General features: G+C 41.1%; 1 long non-coding RNA gene across 1 annotated transcript in view; it reads right to left on the bottom strand.

Moving 5' to 3' along the window:
* Positions 1 to 1,079: 1,079 nt before the first annotated feature.
* Positions 1,080 to 18,771, bottom strand: part of LOC135450326 (uncharacterized) — a 62,098-nt gene continuing 44,406 nt past the window's right edge. The window contains exon 3 of the long non-coding RNA XR_010441028.1: positions 1,080 to 1,113. This is a non-coding gene — a long non-coding RNA (uncharacterized LOC135450326). The remainder of the gene's footprint in view (positions 1,114 to 18,771) is intronic.

Raw genomic sequence — 18,771 nt, 5'->3', positions numbered from 1 at the left:
TTTATTGAGTTCATTTAGTAAAAATAGAGATTTATGCTCTTGCTAAGTGTTTGAGCCTATAATTGCAAACTCAACATAGACTTTTTCCTGGTTCCCATAAATATTCAAAACTTACACCTTAAATACCTTTTCATGATTTGTGAACTTTGCTCCAGTACCTGCATTAGCCCAGCAGAGCTGTCTCAAGTGATAGGACAAAGCCATAATTTTTTATACTGTTCTCCCTTGAGAACAAAGCAGCATTCAAAACTGCTTTTCAAATATGATTCCTTTCTCTGGGTTTTCTGCTCCATGTTGCCATGACCATTCACCATAGGCATGTAGTCTATTCTTTTTTCATTCCAGCTGCACAAAAAAATAGAATTCCACAGACTGTAAGCTGTGATCCACTGCTAGAACAGAAGGATAAGGATGCTTTTGTCTGTCCCTATAATGGACTAATCTATTCCTGGGCAGGTTCCAGAGTGTATTTCCAATAAATTCTCACTATCAAAAATTACCCAGACATATGTAACCCCCAAGGCTACCATTAATTTTGCTTTTATACAGATTATAACAGACTAATTATTTGTTCCTCTTGAGGTTTCCATAGACAGGGTGTATCTACATCCATTGTTAAAGACAAGCATGTGCCTCGCAGAAGAGTATTTACCTCTCAAGCTTTGTTTTCCTCCTTTGTTCTTCTCTTGTCCTCTAACACTCTCAGAAGTTATTGTTATTGGGTACTAATTTAATAAAAATGCAGGAGATTCTGACTGAAATGATAACCACCAAAGCTATTCAATTGTTTTTCTGTGCAATGGCTCTGATTGAAATTCTGGTCACAGCAAAGTCGAAGGCAAAATTTCCTTGGCTTCTGCAGGGGACTGGGATTTCATCTAAGGTGAATATTGGTTTTGATTTAGGCACAAATATCTTATAACAGTTCCTGATTCACAAGTCTTGTCTAGCATTAGACCAGATTAAACAAGCCAAGAAACCGTAATCCAAAGGATATTGTCAAGTGGAAACAGAACATTCCTTTCAGGTGCCCAGAAATCCCTGTGCTTGGCATGTGACATCTACCAGGAGATGCTGCTATCAGGTGTGCCCCCTGCGCTGTGGACATCATCGCTTTTGAGGCAAAGGAGGACAGCAAAAGAAACAGCAGCACACCAGGAACGAAAGCAGCAGTGGAAGAGGAGAAAAGTTGTCACAGGTAATGCCTTGTAGGTGATCTAGAGATAATTCCAAAATACTTGAATTCATTTCTCATGCAGCCCTCCCCATAAGGATCCATAGTTTCCAACAACTCTTCAAACAAAACACATGCAAATAAATCCCAGTTTTACTTTTTATATTCTGCATTTCCCTATGTACTTATGAGGGAAAATGACCAAAATACTTAAGTGAAAACACCTCCAGCTTGACCAGCTAGTGAGCTCTCACTGTTCCTGCAAACACGTGAGAGTGACCTGTTTAGAATACATCATTTCCTTGCAGCAGGAAGAGCTATCTTAGCACTGCCCTTTAAAGAAAGGCATAAAGTGATTTTAAATACATAAATACATATGTGTCTCTATGTATGTGCATGTATCTACCTAGCTATTTATATATTTAGGATATGTGTGGGAGCAGAGGAAGGGATTTTTCCCGTTCTAAGCAATTACCTACCCTATCAATACGTATATATTTCAGCACTTACTTTTTTTCTCCCCATGAAGCCAGACCTTGAATATACATGTTTATTTTTAAGTAATTGCAAATTATCCATGAAATGTTAAATAGGATAATGAACTCATTAAGCATTAATTGCCAAGGCAAGCGGCTCTGGTGCCAGCATGATCTGTGTAGCTGAGCTCTCACAGGGAGGGATTCCCAAACTAGGGGAAACTTAGGAGAAGTAAAGAGAACCAGCAGGAGCCTGCAGCTGATGGGGCCAGGAGCAATAGCAGCCAAACCCCCAAGGTGAATAGAAGCAGCCCCTTGTGCAGTAAAACCAGGGCATGGCACAGCAGGGTGGGGCTGAAGCCCTGCCAGCTCTAAAAGGGCCTCTATAAACACACCAGCAACAAAAGAGGGTCTAAGGAGGATTTCCAGCCTTTATAGGGTCTTGGGGAAACAGTAACAAAGGATGAGGGAAAAAGACCAAAGTACTTAGTGATGCCTTTGGCTCTGTGTTTACTAGTAAGACACTAAATTAAGTGCATGGTCAGGTCACAGTAGACACTGAGCTGGGTGGGAGCACGGACCTGCTGGAGGGCTGAAGGGCTCTGCTGAAAGCTCTGGCCAGCCTGGGTTGATGGTCTGAGGACAGTGGTGTGAGGTTCAACAAGGCAAAGTGCTGGGGCACAGGGCTGTAGGCTGCAGCCAGAGTGCCTGGAGAACATTCCAGTGGAAACAAACCCCATGGTGTGGGTGGACAGCCAGCTAAAAGTGAGCCAGCCTGGGCCCAGGTGCCCAAGGAGACCAGTGGCTTCCTGGCCTACCAAAAATAGTGTGCCAGCAGAACCAGGGCTGTCCCACATGGGAAGGGGCTGCCCAGGCCACCATCCCTGGAGGTATTTTGAAGACAGCAGATGTGGCACTTGGGGACATGGTTTAGTGGCGGGGTTGGCAGTGCTGGGTTAATGCTTGGACTCAATGCTCTTAGAGATTTCTTCTAACGTAAATAATTCTACAATTTTAAACACGCAAAATAGTTCAAGCAGGAAAGCAAGCTTTTCAACAGGCACTTCTTGTGAGTTCTCCCAGAAGACAGAGCAACTTGAGGGAACTGGGAAGACCAGCAGTCAGGGTGGCTGCACAGGACCTGGCAATGACAGGATATTTCATCATCCCTCTGCAGACGTGTTGGTGCTGCTGCTGCTGAAGGATCCTGCCTCCCTTCACATCGTTAGAGGAGTGATAAAACATCTCAGTGGGAGGGGAGGACAATAAGCACACAAGGGGACGGTGGGTGACACATCTAATGAAGGCCATTAACGTATCACAGTTAGATTTTCATGGAGCAAGAGAGAAGTCATTAGTCTTTGTGTGCGTCAGCTAGCAGAAAGAGTCTATGAAGCAGTCACTTTTCCTCCAGGAATTTAAATTCCCACAGAAGAGAGATTTTATCTTAAGGTTCTTTCTTCACTTCTCCACAAAACACAAGGGAAACAGTTACAGCAGCACTTGTCTGTTTGAGGATGCAGATAAATTGCATGCACTTGTCAAGTTAGGCATATTAGTTTAGGTTAAAATTGCTAAAGCTGAAAAGCTAGTGTAAACATTTGCCTTTAAAATACATTCACTTAAACTCTGAGTTTGGAATTGTTAAATAGGACAGGAAAAAAAATCCTGACAAAAAAATAATTAGATCAGGGAGAGCGTTCTGTTTGATAGCCTTTTCTTGGTGAGAAGGATTACTTTAGTGAGAGGGATGAACAGTGTCATCTGATCAAATTTAGAAGAAAATTGTTTGTTGAAATCTACTTGGTATAGTTCTAGTGGCAGAGAGCATTTATTTCACCAGAAATCCTACATGTATTTGGGATCCTATCCTTGCAAGCAATAGTTCGGTCAATAAAAAATATTTCATTAATTGTTTCTTCTTTTGCAAATAAGTTTTACTTAGCAACTTTTTACTTGTCAGTATCTGTGATCAAAATAGTCTTTTGAACATTTTCATACCAAAAAGAACAATTTTAATAATTAGCTGCTTAACAACCACCCTAAAATAAATTCTATTTTGAATAACTGTAAGGTAATATCTATTAGACAATCCCTTTCTTTTCTATTTCAAAAAATAAGGGAATTAAATGACCAGTCTCTGACATGAAATCTCAGCCATATCCTGAAGCCATACTTTCTGCTTCATCTGTATTATGAAATCACATCAACCAGGGAAGATCCCTGACAGCTCAGAAGGGTGCAGGATTTGCACTTCTCTGTAGCCATTCAAAGCACAACAAACTGAGTCAATTTGTGAACATCAGAAATGGACTGTTATTGAACTAGGATGGTAAATTCAATCACAATCACATCAGTGCATAGCATCCCTATGCCTAGAGATGTGGGCTGTAACTACAGCTTTTTCATTTTCTGAAAGACTATGTATTCAAAAATATGGGCAACTCATTGGGGTTTTGTGTGTGTGTGAAATAAATGTCAGTGCTTGGGTATTATCTTTTATAAACAAGCAACAATAGCAGACCAAAAAGGGTACTGCCATGGAATTCAGGTTGGGTTCCTTAATCTTAATCTCACCCTCTTCTGAAGGCAAGCAGCAGTTAAACACAAATCCTTGACATACAGGCGTTACTTAGTACTCAGAGTTGCACATCAATTCCAGTCATCCCAAACTACCTTAGCAAAGTTCATTTTACCTCAAAACCCTGGGAAATGAAAGCACTGTTGGACAAGGTCCAATGCTCTCCTCTCACCATTGTTTTCCTGTCCTAGGAATGCCTCAATCCTGCACATTAACACATACCTTATAAAAAATACCCAACCAAGCCTATTGATCTCAGTGACACTGTTCTCACCCACAGAGAAAACCAGCACCATGCTGATTTACGGGATTTGTGCCAGGATGGCATTCACGGCATTGACCAAATTCCCTAAGGCATCAAGCCAGTAGAGGTCAACATAGTTTTTGTAGCCTGCACTGACTACTAGAGAGATGCAACGCTCCAAACTCAAATCTTAATACAGAAAATTGTCCCACAATTTTGGGGCAGGAAAGTGTCAAGAAGCAGCAGAAATGCTCTTAATGCTGAGGACCCACATGATTGCTGTAGCACTGCATGTTTGGGAGATGGAACATGTGATGGTAGCAATTATTCATCCTCATTTGGCCTGTAAGATACCTCAAAACACAGAAACAATTCTGCTCCCTCCTCCTGATGGTCAGTGTATCTTATGGCAATATATTTAGCACATGCTCTACAGATTTCAACAATAAAAATGGTTTTAATGGTTTCCAGTAGTCAAATGGTGTGAGCAAGTGACTCAGTTATGGTAATCAGTGTTAATAACAATACATTTTTATTCATAAAGTATTCAGATCCGAGAATTACACATGTTAATGCTTAGCATAAGTACTATACAGATTTAATTTTAAAAACATTAAGGAATTGGAGTCCAATAATTTTTGAAATTATATTCTGCTAATCCAGACTGCAGGAAAGCTCTTTGTTTACTGGCCAAAACATGTTTGACCAGGCAGGTTGTGAGATGTGCTTGTTTTTCCCTGAAGGCAAGGGGATATTGCTTCTCCTGTGCTCAGAGCATGGAACAGTGCAGGTTTTCACTTTGCATTCAGTTTGCTCTGCTCTGCCAAAATTCTCAAAAAAAGTCCCTCATATATAAACATGAAGAGGCAGATACTTTATTGACTTGTATCACTCATTTCTTATCTAATGCAAATTCACTAAAAAGAGAAAGAAATAATAACTTCTAAGAATTGCTGAGAAGTTGATTATTTTCTAAAACCCCAATTGAATCTATTCAAAGCAGGGCTCAGAATCTAGAGATAGAGATATGCAGATGGCAAATTATTTGTAGTTGATAGATTATCTAACCCCATAGTGCTGGGGAAGAACTAACTGCAAAGAATAAACAGTTTTGCCTCAAGCAATTTTTTTTCCTCCCAAGGAATTAATACAGCTATTCAAATACTGAAAAACTGAAATTAGCAGTAGCCTCAAAAATTAAAATATACTTTGTAGGAACAGACTTGTTTTCCTAGACCTCTTTTTCTCAAGCAAAGTGCTGTCAGATGGCCATGTTACCAAATGTAAGAATGAGTAGCTGAAAGTGACCTAGGCCATACAATCTGCTCACAAAATAAAGAAGAAAAAAAAAAATATTCCCTTCCATCTTGCCATATTCCCTTACTGTAGAACTGGAGCTTCACATATTAAATACCATTCTCTAGTGACTGGCAGAAAGAATATTAATATCCCAGCTAGAGGATATTTCTGCCATGGTTTGGGGTCCTTTATAACGAGAGAATCAGCTGCAAATGGTAGCACTTGTGAGAAAGAGTTGGCAGCCAGCCTGTCCCATCTCAGTCTCCATGTATTCCTGTGAATGTTTCTCCTTCACTTGTTAGTGCAGCTATTCATGTCTGCAAGAACTGGCCATGGTCAAGTGCCAGCCTCACTGCTGCTGAGTGCAGGGCTCACAGGGAAGGATCCTCGGGCTCCAGGCATCCTCTGGCACTGGGAAGAGATCCTTCAAGAAGCGGCCAAAAGGTATACATAGAAATGTTTTCATTGCAAAGCTCTAAAAATGTTTTGTTTGTCACACTTGCATTCTCTCTCAGCGCCTGCACTCAGCTTGCTCATAAAATTGTCAACAGGACAACATCTGCATTTCCCTTCATTCCTCCAAGTCAGTTATAGCAGTAATAGCTCTGTCTGCCATCATCTCCAAAACTGATTAAGAAAAGAGATTACAGAAGCACCATGTAAGTGACTGTTCCATGCAGCTGATAACCTGTAATTTCTAAGAAAGGGTTGCCCTCAGCTCCATCTTTGAAGGAATAAACAAACTTGAAGTAAAAATAGACCCATTGAAGAATGTATAATCTTGCTTAAGAAGGAAAAAAGGTGGAGGAAACACAATCACCCCTAAAAGGAGTCTTAAACTGTCTGGAATAAAATGTTTTCAATGAAAGACCCAAGCTAGTAAACATACTGAAAAGGGCAAAGAGCAGAGCTTTACCTGTCTTGGAAAGATAATTTGATAGGGAAGACAAAGATTGGAAGCTGCTTTAGTCCACTCAAAGTGTTGCATCCTGCAGGGGGTTCAGAATATAACCATGATCCTAACAATGTGAAAGCTGTACAAGACATCATCTTACAAAACCATCTTAATAGGAGATTCACAGGTTTCAGAAGGAGCTGGCCTTTTTGGGGAGGCAGCACTCCAACCAGCCCTTCAGCTCCCTGCTGCATCCATTGGGTGGGAAATGAGCAAGAATGATTATTCCAGCATTGCCATTTGTATCTCTGCAGCAAGGCTTGTATCAGCACTTACCCTGCAGAACCAGGATTTTGAGGCGCTTTATTACCACAACAGCAAAAAGTTATTTTCAGGGTTATATGCGATTCATACAGCCTGTGTGTGAGAGAAATCCTTTTTTCACAAGTTTGGAACATGCAAAACTGACTTCATTTTAAGTTCTGGATATAAATGTTAAATAATTGGACATTTACAGGTTTTGGAGATAGCCACATTGCTCTAAATCAGTAGTGACTTCATAAATGAATTTGTGCAACAGTCAAGTTACTACCATGGTCTAAATCAATGTTGATATAAATTAAACCAATAAATATTTATATTATCATCATGCTCTGGAATGGAGTATGACTAAATCAATAAATAGGGTTGTGATTTGTGCCAGGTGGCTAAAGAACAGAGACACTTTCTGACCTAAACATTTTACTACACATAATGAAAAGAACTTACCAACTAGTCTCTAGTTACTCAGCTGCTCGGTCAGGTTGAACTGGTAGAATACTTTTGTAACCCAGGTAGGAATTACCTGATTGCTACCACAGCACAGGCAGCTCTGCCACAGGAATTTGCCCTTACCCATCATTGCTCAAGCAGGTATGGCCAAAATATTAATCTCCTGACTTTCAGAAAAACAAACACAAAAACCAAACAAAATACAGGTCTTTTACAGTTTTCACATCCTTTCAAATGATACTGAAAGGATCTCTTTAGGATACTGCTCACATATATGTCAGTAGACATTTCTCTGCATGAAAACCCAGCAATGAGTTTAGTTGTCCTTTCAGTTATTCATTCCAATTTCAGAACTTGTTCCACGGAAATCCCTCCAAAAGAAACAGCTTTGAGAATGTAGGTGCTAATTTAAACATGTACCACACCACGATGCTAATTGAGTTCCAAAATGTAATTTTTCATGAGAAAGGTATTCACAATTATTGACCATTTCAAGTCACTGCCAAATCCCCAAAGTGATCAATTTAAAATAATAACGAAAAGATCTGCCAAAATTAGGGACTGGAGACTAAATATATTTAGAATGCACAGAATAAGGAGGAAAGACAATTTCCATGATTTATTTGCTCTGTAGCTGTACCTATGAGTACCACGACAGTCCTTGCCCCAAGCACTGAGCAATTACAGTGCTATTAAAGCAAAATGCATTTAGTAGATGACACAAATCAGCCCTGCATGGGGAGCACGTTTGACTGTAGCACTGCTCTTAAAGTACTGCTAAAGTACTTCTCAAAATACCCCTTGAGCCACAAGAAAAAGCAATCCTCCCTCAAATCCTACCCATTCACAACATGAAGCCCTGGAAAATTGAGAGGAATAAATTCTGGGACTTGGTCTGTTCAACATGTTCCTAAAGCTCCTATCAGCTCGTTGCGTGCCTCTGATGAGACTATTTTATCTTTTTAAGCCACATACTCTTTTATTTATTAAACCACCACCCATATTGCCCCTTTTTAATTTTCCTTTTGACACTAGACCTTCACACTCCTGATTATTTCTTTTCTGGAACAACCTTTCATCACTTTTACTACCTTGCTAAGAGAGGACATTCTTTCCCTTCACATCTTCTGCAGGTGGTCTTCATGCAGCTTTTTAAACTAGATTCATGTAATCTTAGTAATGTATCAGTCACTCACTGGCATCTCTGACAGCCTGTGAATTTATTGGGCACATAGTCTGGTCTGTGACTGGCAGAAAAAAAGATGTGAAAACCATTTGCACAATTTAATACATGGCACATTCAATGCTACATTTGATAACAAGCAGTGGTTTCTAACACTCAAAAGGGGGGAAAGATGCCAAAGCCTGGGAATGCATTGTGGGCACAGTGAGGGACACTGAGCATTTTGCTCCAGCCCTGTGTTTGTGTCAGGGATCATTTGTGGCTGGTGAACAAGTGTCCTGCAAAGTCATTGATGAGTCAGCCTTAATCACACGTTCAGCTGGCTCTGCTCCTGAGGATATTTGGGAATTCACTGAAACATTTCCTATGGACTCCTGCTGCTGTTACTAAAGAGTCCCACTGCTGGCAGTGTCCAGCTAATGCTTCATGCTGACAGACATTGTTGCTCTCAGCCAAGGGTGAACTGCTCAGTTCCTGCCTAGGAAAATTTCTTTGCCCATCTCTTCTGTAAAGAGATCTTGTCTTGTTACTTTTATTTTCCCACATGAGCTTAAAGTCTTGCCTAATACTCTGTTTATTTTCCATCTCCTTCACTGGCCAAGGGACAAGCCTGAGAAGAGTGATTTTTTCAGAGGTGTTTCTGTCATCCCTGGCCTGCATAAGTCACTGCAGTTGAGAGCTACTGTCTTTGACTCCGTAGACTCCCCCATTCTGAATTAGATATTTTTCTCTGTTAAACATTTTCTAATACAAACTCTAAATTTTCTTCAGTGCTTTATTTTTAAGAGCATTTATTTGTTGTTTCTTCTTCTTCAATGCCCTTTATCACATTTCCATCTAAAATCAGAGCATGTTGTAACACTTTTCTAAATATGACCTTTATCTGGAGCTTGAATACCATCAGTAATTAAGAGCTGAAATCGTTTTATTGGGATAAACAAAAGATTGACTCTGCATTTCATAACTTGCCTTTTTCCCTCTTTCAGTCTGCCCTATTTAAGTGAAATTACTAATCCCTACCATGAACAGACACTTGTCCATGACTTGCTCATTGTCTGTAATCTTGGCTTTCTTTTTTCCACCACTTTCTCAAGGCACTGTGTCTCACTTGTATTTTCTGTATCAGTTGACAGTCAAGCTACTTTTTTATCTGCTAAGATGGTATAAACTATTGAAATTTACGTGCGTACAGGACAGCAATCATGCCACTTTTTCCAGAGCAATATTAAAAAACACTAGTAGGAGTACTCACTCACCCTAGACTCCCACTTTTCATCCAGGGCAATAAATTTTAACTGTACACAATATTAAAAAAAAAAAAAAGGTAAAAGGAACACAATCTAGTCTACGACGTAGACTATCTATTGTGATTGTTACTGTCTAAAATCAATGTATATTTCATGGCTGCTAAAGAGAAATTAGCAAAATCTTGATGTTTTAGGTTCAAAAATAATTTAAAACAAACATTTACATGATAGCTTGCTGGTTGTTGTCCTATAACACAAGCTTTAGAAAAGATCCTCCATACTTCTCATAAAAGAACTGGTAATGACAGAAACGACACAAACATCACAGGGATGTTGTCCTGATATATAAATTTTTTACTCTGGCTACACTTTGCAAATTAACGTATTCTCCCCAGGAAAGCAGGAACTCTAAGGATGCAGTGTCACTCACCAACCCCAGTGCAATATATGCAATATTTTTGCAGCCTGCAATGCAGTTGGTAAAGCCGGTAGATATAATTTCTAGGGAAAAATAAAAACCCAAAGGAAGAGGTTGGGAATGCTGGGTAAACTACCTCCCATGAGTCAGCACCTAACTGGGCCAGCAAAATAATTATACTTTGGACCACACTGAAAGAAAGTGGAACAAAGGAATTGGGGCTGTATGAGATGATTCAGGCTGCCTGTGCTTGGGAATAAGGCTGCCTGCTCTCCCAGCTGAGGGATAAGCAATAATACAAAGAAGTCTAATGGAGCCTTGCCAAAACTCATCTTTCTAAATGGCAACCTGAAAGCTCACTTCACATGAAAATCAATATATCACTGCTCAAGATGAAATACAGTCAATTACCAAACAAACAGAGACACTTTCTTTGAACGTGGAGGATTGTTTCCCCATTTTCTTTAAGCACAGTCTTGCAAGAATATCATGTGCTAAGACTAAAGAATGTTTAACCTTTGAAAAAATAATGAACTAACAGGCCAAACTACCAGTCAGCATATACTGGCAAATAGAAGCACATCATCAGGCAGGAAGGAAATATCAGCACTTAGAGATAATAAAAACTGAGAAAGGTCTTGGCCTGAGGTACAAACTCTGTGGTGTTCAGTATACTGCTGAGATATTTGACCCAACAGCTTCTGCTTGTAGTGCTCCAGACAAAGCAGCGTTTCCTTTACTCAACAGAACTGTATTTCTGCTTATTCAGAAAACCTTCTCCTCCTGTCAGTACATTCATAAATGTACCATGGTCCACACCAACTCTATTGTTTGCCTCATTAGTCCACGTAGGAGGTTGTTCAGACCAGTTCTTATTGTGGAGATGCTTTTCTAATTCCCAGTCTGAGTTTGTGACTGTCTCTTGCTTGTGTTACCTCTCCATGAGAAGATCCTGTGAGTGCCTGATATTTTTAACTCAAAAAAAATTAAATTACATTCCCTATTAGGCCTTTCACTGGCAGGCTGAAGCCCTTTTCTGATAAGAAATCCTTCCACTTCCAGAAGAAGTGCAGCAGATGAACCCCCCACAGGGTATCGTGCAGTGCCTCTATTGATAAAAATCTCCCTCAGTCTACCCCACATTTAACTTGTCTCTTTTCAGGGTTTCATCCCATAAGATCCTGCTCTGATCAGCTTGTCCTGCCTTCAATTGCTGTTCCCTGCTCATGGCAAAAAACCTCTCACAGCAAAAAAAACCCTGCACTGCAGCTCAGTAGAATGATCTTCAAAGTTATCCACCCTTTCTTCTACAATAATCCCTCCCTTTTTATGGTCAGTGCTGCTGCCAATCCTCAGCCAGGCCTGGGACACACCAGGGGAGAAGCACAGGCTGCTTACCATGTCCTTGAGCTAGGATGCAGCCAGCAGGAGAGCAGGAAGTGAGCACAAAGGACAGGCATCTAGGGATGCACAGGGGAAATTGTGCCCAAAAATTATAACTTTGTCAGAGATAAAGAGTTGCACAGGTTTCTGAGGCAGATTGATGATAAAATCTCTAGCTTCCATTGCTGGAAACACAATTCCATGGGCAATTTCTCAACCTAGCCTTTGAGGGATTGTTTCCTTACTTTACCCTGGGGTTGTTTTTGCACTGTCTGGATTTGTTGGGGTCAACCCGGCACACAAAGGAGGCTCCCAAGACCTCCAGAAAGGGAAGCAGCTCTAACACCAGACCATATTTCCCACCTTGGCTGCTCTGGGCAGGAGCCACTGGGAATGGTGTCCTGTACAGATGGGAACTTGCTCTGTTAGAAATCCATGGCTCCACAAAACCCCCCAGTTTTGCTTTTGTTTCTGTTATTACAAGGTAAGAATCAGAGATAGATGTTTTTCCTGTATTCCAGCAAAAACTCCTCTGATGATACATTTCTACTTCTCCCAGATCTCAGATGTTTCTGATAAACACATTTTGGGCTTGTTTCTAATAGGAAAATCTACCCACTCCTAAGGCTTTGAAGGCAGAGGTGAATTGTGTCAAGCTTTATTGTGATTTATAGATAAGGCTATTCAGTTTTATCACTGTCTGGTTAGATGGCGCTGCAGTATGTGACAGCCTGGCACAAAATTTTCTCTCACCCTCTAGGTTAATCCAACCCATTTTTTCCCCCCCTCTAGATTACAGGTGTGAAAGACAGAAAATGTAGAATTACAGGCGCTTAGCACTAAAAAATAATGATCCATTATAGTGATATCATTAACTACTACTATCTGCCTGTTATGAAACTTAGAAATGCATTTGGACAAAGATGTCTTACATAATTCAGGGCATGTGGAGAGGCTGGAATAACAAGGAGCTGCACCATGAACACACACACACAAAAGATTTCACCTTTCTTCGAGTTAATTATCTCTGAGAGAGGAGGCAAGCTCAGAACTGGTATTTGCTGTTGTATGCAAGTATTTCATATCTCCTTGAAGACTCAGATTTGAAAATAATGAAATAAGTAATTTGATAAAAAAAATTATAAGCATTAACTTTGTGGGTGAAATTCCTTTTAAGACATTGAAGTTTGTTTTCAATTAAGCATGAATATAACCCCAGTGAGTGTCAAAGGTCCATGGGGAACATTCAAGGTACTGCAGGATCTGTGCCTTGTAAGGAGGAAGCCTCTAGAAAAGGTTCTACAGAGATCTTAGAAAAAAGAGCATTGGCCTCATATATACTTCTACCCAACAGAAAAGTCTAGCCATACTTCCTGAAATAGAAAACAGTAGAATGAGGACATAATATCAGTATTCAGCTTTCTAATGACTAACTGAAATGTGTCTTTTTCAGAAATTAGTACTTTGAGCTGTATGAACAATAGAAAGAAATAGTCTGTAATGTTTTTAAACTGTCACCCTCACTTTCCTGGTGCATTCAGCCATTTATATTTCTACACATTCTAAGAGCTAATCAAATTTGGCCAAAAATGGATTTGACAGAAAGTATTTACCCTGATAAGACCCACTTAGCAATGAAATAACACAGTTGCTGGGTAGTCAGAACACCCCTGCTCAGCATGTCCTATTCACTCTTGTCATCTTGGTATTTTCCCCTCATGCATTTGCTCTTGCCTTTACGTGCCTGTGACAGACCATGGCTCACTCCTGAGTCACAAATTTCCTCCTGTGTATGCCTCTCTTGTTTCTCTCTGCCTCTACCACGATCTTAACTTTTTATTTTGTCTCTGCAGTGTTGTTTGGCTTGCTTTGCTCTCCTTTTCTATCTCATTTCTTATTTCAGAAGCTTCTCTCAAAATCCTTGCTGTCTTTTTCACAACTTATCAATCTTCCCTTCTCCACATCTGTCTAGCTCCACATGTCCCTGGGTATTTTTATGCAACATTCACACGTGAGCTACAGAAAGGCTGCAGGCAGAGCATCCCTGAGGGATGGGGAGTGGGGGCCCTGGTATGTATGGCTGAGAGCCAGAGGGGTCTGGAAAATCAGTTTAGCCATTTGTCTTATAGCACACCTCCCTCCCCACAGTGCCCTCTTCTTGCCTGTGAGCTGCAGGCACATGCTCTGTTGCACCTGACACACCAATGTGTTTCTGAGATAATCCCCTGCAGATGCACCCCCAGGACTGAGCTGACAGAGTTGCATCTGCACTCTGCACTCCCAGCCCCTCTGCAGCAGTGGGGGCTGTGAAGGCAGAGCAGGAACCATTCCTCAGTCACCAAGCCACAGCACCAGGGCCATTAAAGACTCCCCAGTGACTAATGTGCAACCTGAGAATAAAAATAGGTATCTCCAAGAATAAAAGCATGGATGGTACACATGGTGTACCAAACTTATCCAGATAGCAATGACCTTTGTTTCAGGCCTCATCCTCAGTATTCCTGTATTTACCTTTTTATGGTCAGAAAAACCTGAATCAACCCAAAATAGTGATTTAACCACACCTTTGCTCATGTGGTCCATTCTATTTGGCAATTAGCTGACTCAGTAGCCAAATTTTTCAGCTTCCAACTCTTCTAGCAGGGCTCAACTAATAACATGAACTTTTTGTACTGTGTTTATTTTTACCACTGCACTATTTTCCTTTCTGCCTATTTATTTACACACCCTGAGCCTGCATAGGCACTTCACTGAGATGTGTCTTGACAGTCAGCTCTCTCTGCTGTGTCCATTTGTGTTGGTTTGTTTTTCTCCTAGAGTGATTAGAGCAGCTTATGCCTGGAACTTGCCATCAATGACATGTCTAATCTCTAGGTTGTTTTTCCATGCTCTGATACGACAGGAGGCAGAGTTGTCTTTCTCCAGAGCAGATCACTGACTCTTCCTATCATTTATTTATGCATGATCTGTTCAAGAATAACAATAAAATAAACCTAACAGAACAGTTTGAGAAATGCCAGGATTTTGCTTCCAGCTCTGTTCATAGATTCTCCGCTATATTTTTACATTGTGTTAAATCCATACAGAATATCACCCAAAGAAAAAAAAATACTATTTATTATTATTTCATAAATGAATCTTAACTTCCATGAAGGTTAAAATCCCTCCCATCAAGGTTACGTTCTGTCTATAATAGGCAATACATATTTGTACAGTAAGAATTTGTCCATGGCTTAAAGAGTTTGTAACAAAAATAGGATATACAAAGACAAAGCAAGGAAGAAAATATTATTATCCCCACTATACACCTCACTGGGCAAGGCAGAGGGAAAGACCAGGTAGCAAAAGATAAATTGTAAGGGCTTTTGGTGGCAGAGAAGACTTGTCCTGGGCACCCTGAAGGTCCCCACCACTAAGGTCAGCCCATTCTGCAGCTTCCAGAGATTATATTAGTTTTACTCCATCATAGGAAGGCACCAGCCTGAAAAGACTTTTTTTTTTTGAGTGATACAGTGTTGTGGTGAAATGTCTCAGACACCTTTCCCCATAGTGTGCAAGCTGAGGGGAAAACACCACGACAAGACTGTAAATCACACTCCCAGGCAGACATTGAGAAGATTCATAATGTGTGCTATTTAGCTGGAAAGAGCATCACCCTCAAGTACTTGGGAAGTGAAATCTCAGGGGGTAATAGGAGCCTGAATAGGGGTGTTGTAGTTACAACAGAAAGCCAGCACCCATTAATTCTCCCCTGAACCACCCATTTCCTCTCCCTACAGCCAGAGCCCTGCCACACACTGCCCTTTCCCAGCCACCCCAATATTCATCACAGCTCTGCTCCCACACTCCTGACACCGACTCTCTGAAAGCAAATCATCAGCTCTCTGGCATCTCCATTTTGTTTGACATCCAGCAAGACAATGAACCACTGTGACAAATTACTAACATCAGAAATCCCATCAAGGAATATTGTGACAAATAGAAACTCTGCAATTACTCCTTTCATAGCCCTCGACATTGTGTCTGCAGGCAGCATCAATCAGACCATTGAAGATACGATTAGACAGTCTCTGAAAGCCCTTTGCACTCTCCAGATGTGCCATTACATGCTTGGTGTCATGGTTTGAGCCTGGCACAGAGCCAGTGCCCCCATGAAAATGCCCCACCCTGGTGTCTGCTGTGAGATGTGACCAGGAATAAGCAAAACAGGCTCCAACTTAAACATAAATAACACTTTATTACCTAAAACTACAGGAAAAAATAGGAAAGACTATAAGGAAAAGGAAAAAAAAATTGAAAACCTTACAAAAACCACTTTTCCTCCTCCCCACTCCCTGACTTTCCCAATCCAATACATTCTCTCAAAAATACCAACTGCTCAGCCTTGGCCCCACACGTTAGTATACTCAAACTGCAGTTCATGAAGAGGAAACGGAGTCCTTCTTGTTCCATAGGCTTCTCGTGGAGACACACTGAGACCCTCGTGTGCTTCCCTGTCACTCCGGCACCGCCCGGAAAGTCCATTTGCCGCTTGTGACACGTTCCTTCCATGCTCAGTGCTCTCACCACCGAGACATGGCCAGAGCTGCTTTTAGGGTGGTCTTTCAAGGATGCCTTGTCTCACTCCAAAAAGGCACAGTCTCTGCTTTTGGGACAACTGCCCCCCCCATATATTTCCAACCCCCTGGGGCCGGGGGGTCCTCACAAATGAACCCTCCTGGGTTTGAGGCACTGCCTCCCCCTAAATGCAGTCTGTGTCACAGGAACAACTGAGTCCATGGCTACAAGAAAAGTCCAGCTAAAAGGCCACTCCAAATCATCTCTCCCCATCCAATCATCTCCACAATCTCCGGGCCAAAGTCTTTATCTCATTTCATCTCTCATCTCCCTTCTCATTCAGCTTCGAGGAGGATTAGCATTTTTGTAAGGCCCCAATCATGCAAGAAAGGGTTAAAAGTTTTCAGTCTCTGTCTGTCGGACGGCTCCCACGCACGCTGCCCACACGCTGCCGCTGCGGCCGGGCAGTCCTCCTCCCCCTTCTCGCTGGCTGCTCTCCTGCTCTCCTGAGGGGGGGGGAAGGGGGGGGGGGGGGGGGGGGGGGGGGGTGGCTGGCTGCCCGATGTCTCTTGGGGCTCCCCCACCCTTCCATCCTCGAAGCCCCCTCAACACCATCTCTGTCCAGGCCCCCCAGGCCTCACCGCATGGCTGGCCCCTCCCCCGCCCAGCAGCAGCGGGCCGGGCGAGGGAGAGAGGTCTGAACTCCTCGGCCGCGAGGTCCAAAAAGAGGAAATGCCAGGGCAGTGCCCTGCTTTTAACCCCTGTGTATTCTCGGAGGTGTGTCCAAACCCCACTGGCTACACCAGGTGTCAGTATGAAACTCAAAACCTTCATTGGTTTGACCACAGCTTCCCAGAATTCCCACTCCTTCCGGGTCAAACCATGACACTTGGCTTGAGGAGAACTGTTACTAATTTTAATACAGATCTTCTAATATTGGATGATATTTTGATCTTTTTTCCTGTTTTGTCGTCATGGCCCTTTTTGTGAGGAGAGAATCACAAAGGCTCTAAGGTGCATCTTTGCAAAGATAGCCTCAAGTAATTTTACTGAACAATATAGCAAAACCACTTTATCATCAATAATGTCCCTTATCTCCACTAACACTTTTATATAAATGTTGACAATATATCTAAACCAGATTGCTTTACAAAAGAACACACACAATGCTCAAGGAGTGATATATGGTAAAAATCTGTGGGATTAAAGTCTAGTACAGTTATTGTACCTTGTCTCAAATAAGTTCCAAGAAAATTTCACAAGAAAAAACTCCATATTAATGCTAATATTTGGGCTATTTATTAAAGTATTTGATAAGGCATTAAAATAAGTATTCAAATTTTGAAAACTAAATTGATCCCAGTCCATTTTTTAGAAAACAATCTTATTGTTTATTCCTTGAGAAATCAAAAAATTCCAATTTTTTTTAATCTTTCAGAGAGTCCTCAATGAAATCAAACTTAACAACACAAATGGAAGCCTTGTGGCTGTTTATGAAGACTGACAGAGCTAAACAGACCTTCTTGAAAGGCAAGTATGAGCTCCTGCCTGCTCAAGGTACTAACTTACAACATAAGGATTATATAATGAAGTTTAAGGGACACAGATCAGGTTTTGTGATGGAACTGTACTACTGCACAGACAGATAAATTTCTTTTCAGTTACTCTTAAGACAGAAGAGCTTAAAATTTGTATATGCTGCTAAAACTGTGGATACTGAGAAACCATAACAGCTTGGAGAGTTATTTATTAGTTCAGTTTAGGCATGATCCTAACATACTTCTATTACTGATTTGAGCAATACTGCCAAAAGTGTCAAGGAGTTAAAGTTGAGATAACTTATCTAATCTGTACTTGGCCATCCCACATTTGGGGTCCACTAAAGCCTAATTCTAGAGAAATCAGGAAAGTTTCATATTTTGTCTAATAATCAAGCTACACGTACTCCAAATGGGCAGTGAAAACAAACTTAACAAGTGCCACAATGTGAGGTATTAATGTGACCATATATGCTCCTACTAAGAATTAAAAATTCTGTTAAGAATTATCAATATTTTAGGTTTCATGAGATGATTTCACCAGTTAACAGCATTTGTAATTTTCAATAGAAAACTCACTACAAACATAAGAGGCAAGTCGCTAATATCAAATACAGAAAATCAATTCACGCGAACAACAACATGGGCTTTCTTCATGTTTTCACACTTCATTTCCACCCAGCTGAAACCACTCCAGACATTTCCAGCAGTCAGTTCCTGTCCCACAGGGGATCTGGAATGTGCATTGAGATGCCTGGAGAGTTTTGAAGATAAAAGCACTTGGGTGGAAAAGAGGGCCCTGGTACACACAGGCAGAAGAGACTTCCTGGCAGCACCAGGGAGTGGGGTCTGCTCTGCACAGTGTATACACAGATGCTATACAGGCCTTAATGGACACCTTTCTTTGAGATTATTTCCTCAAACTCATTTATATATGTTGACCTGTTGAAGAGCTGTATTGGTCACTGTCTAGCATGTATTTTAAAAGGAACAACTAGAAAGTTA

This window comes from Zonotrichia leucophrys, chromosome 7 (assembly GCF_028769735.1).
Source record: "Zonotrichia leucophrys gambelii isolate GWCS_2022_RI chromosome 7, RI_Zleu_2.0, whole genome shotgun sequence".
Lineage (NCBI taxonomy): Eukaryota > Metazoa > Chordata > Aves > Passeriformes > Passerellidae > Zonotrichia > Zonotrichia leucophrys.
The sequence above is the reverse complement of the archived record's forward strand: the minus strand, read 5'-3'. Positions and strand labels throughout refer to the sequence as shown.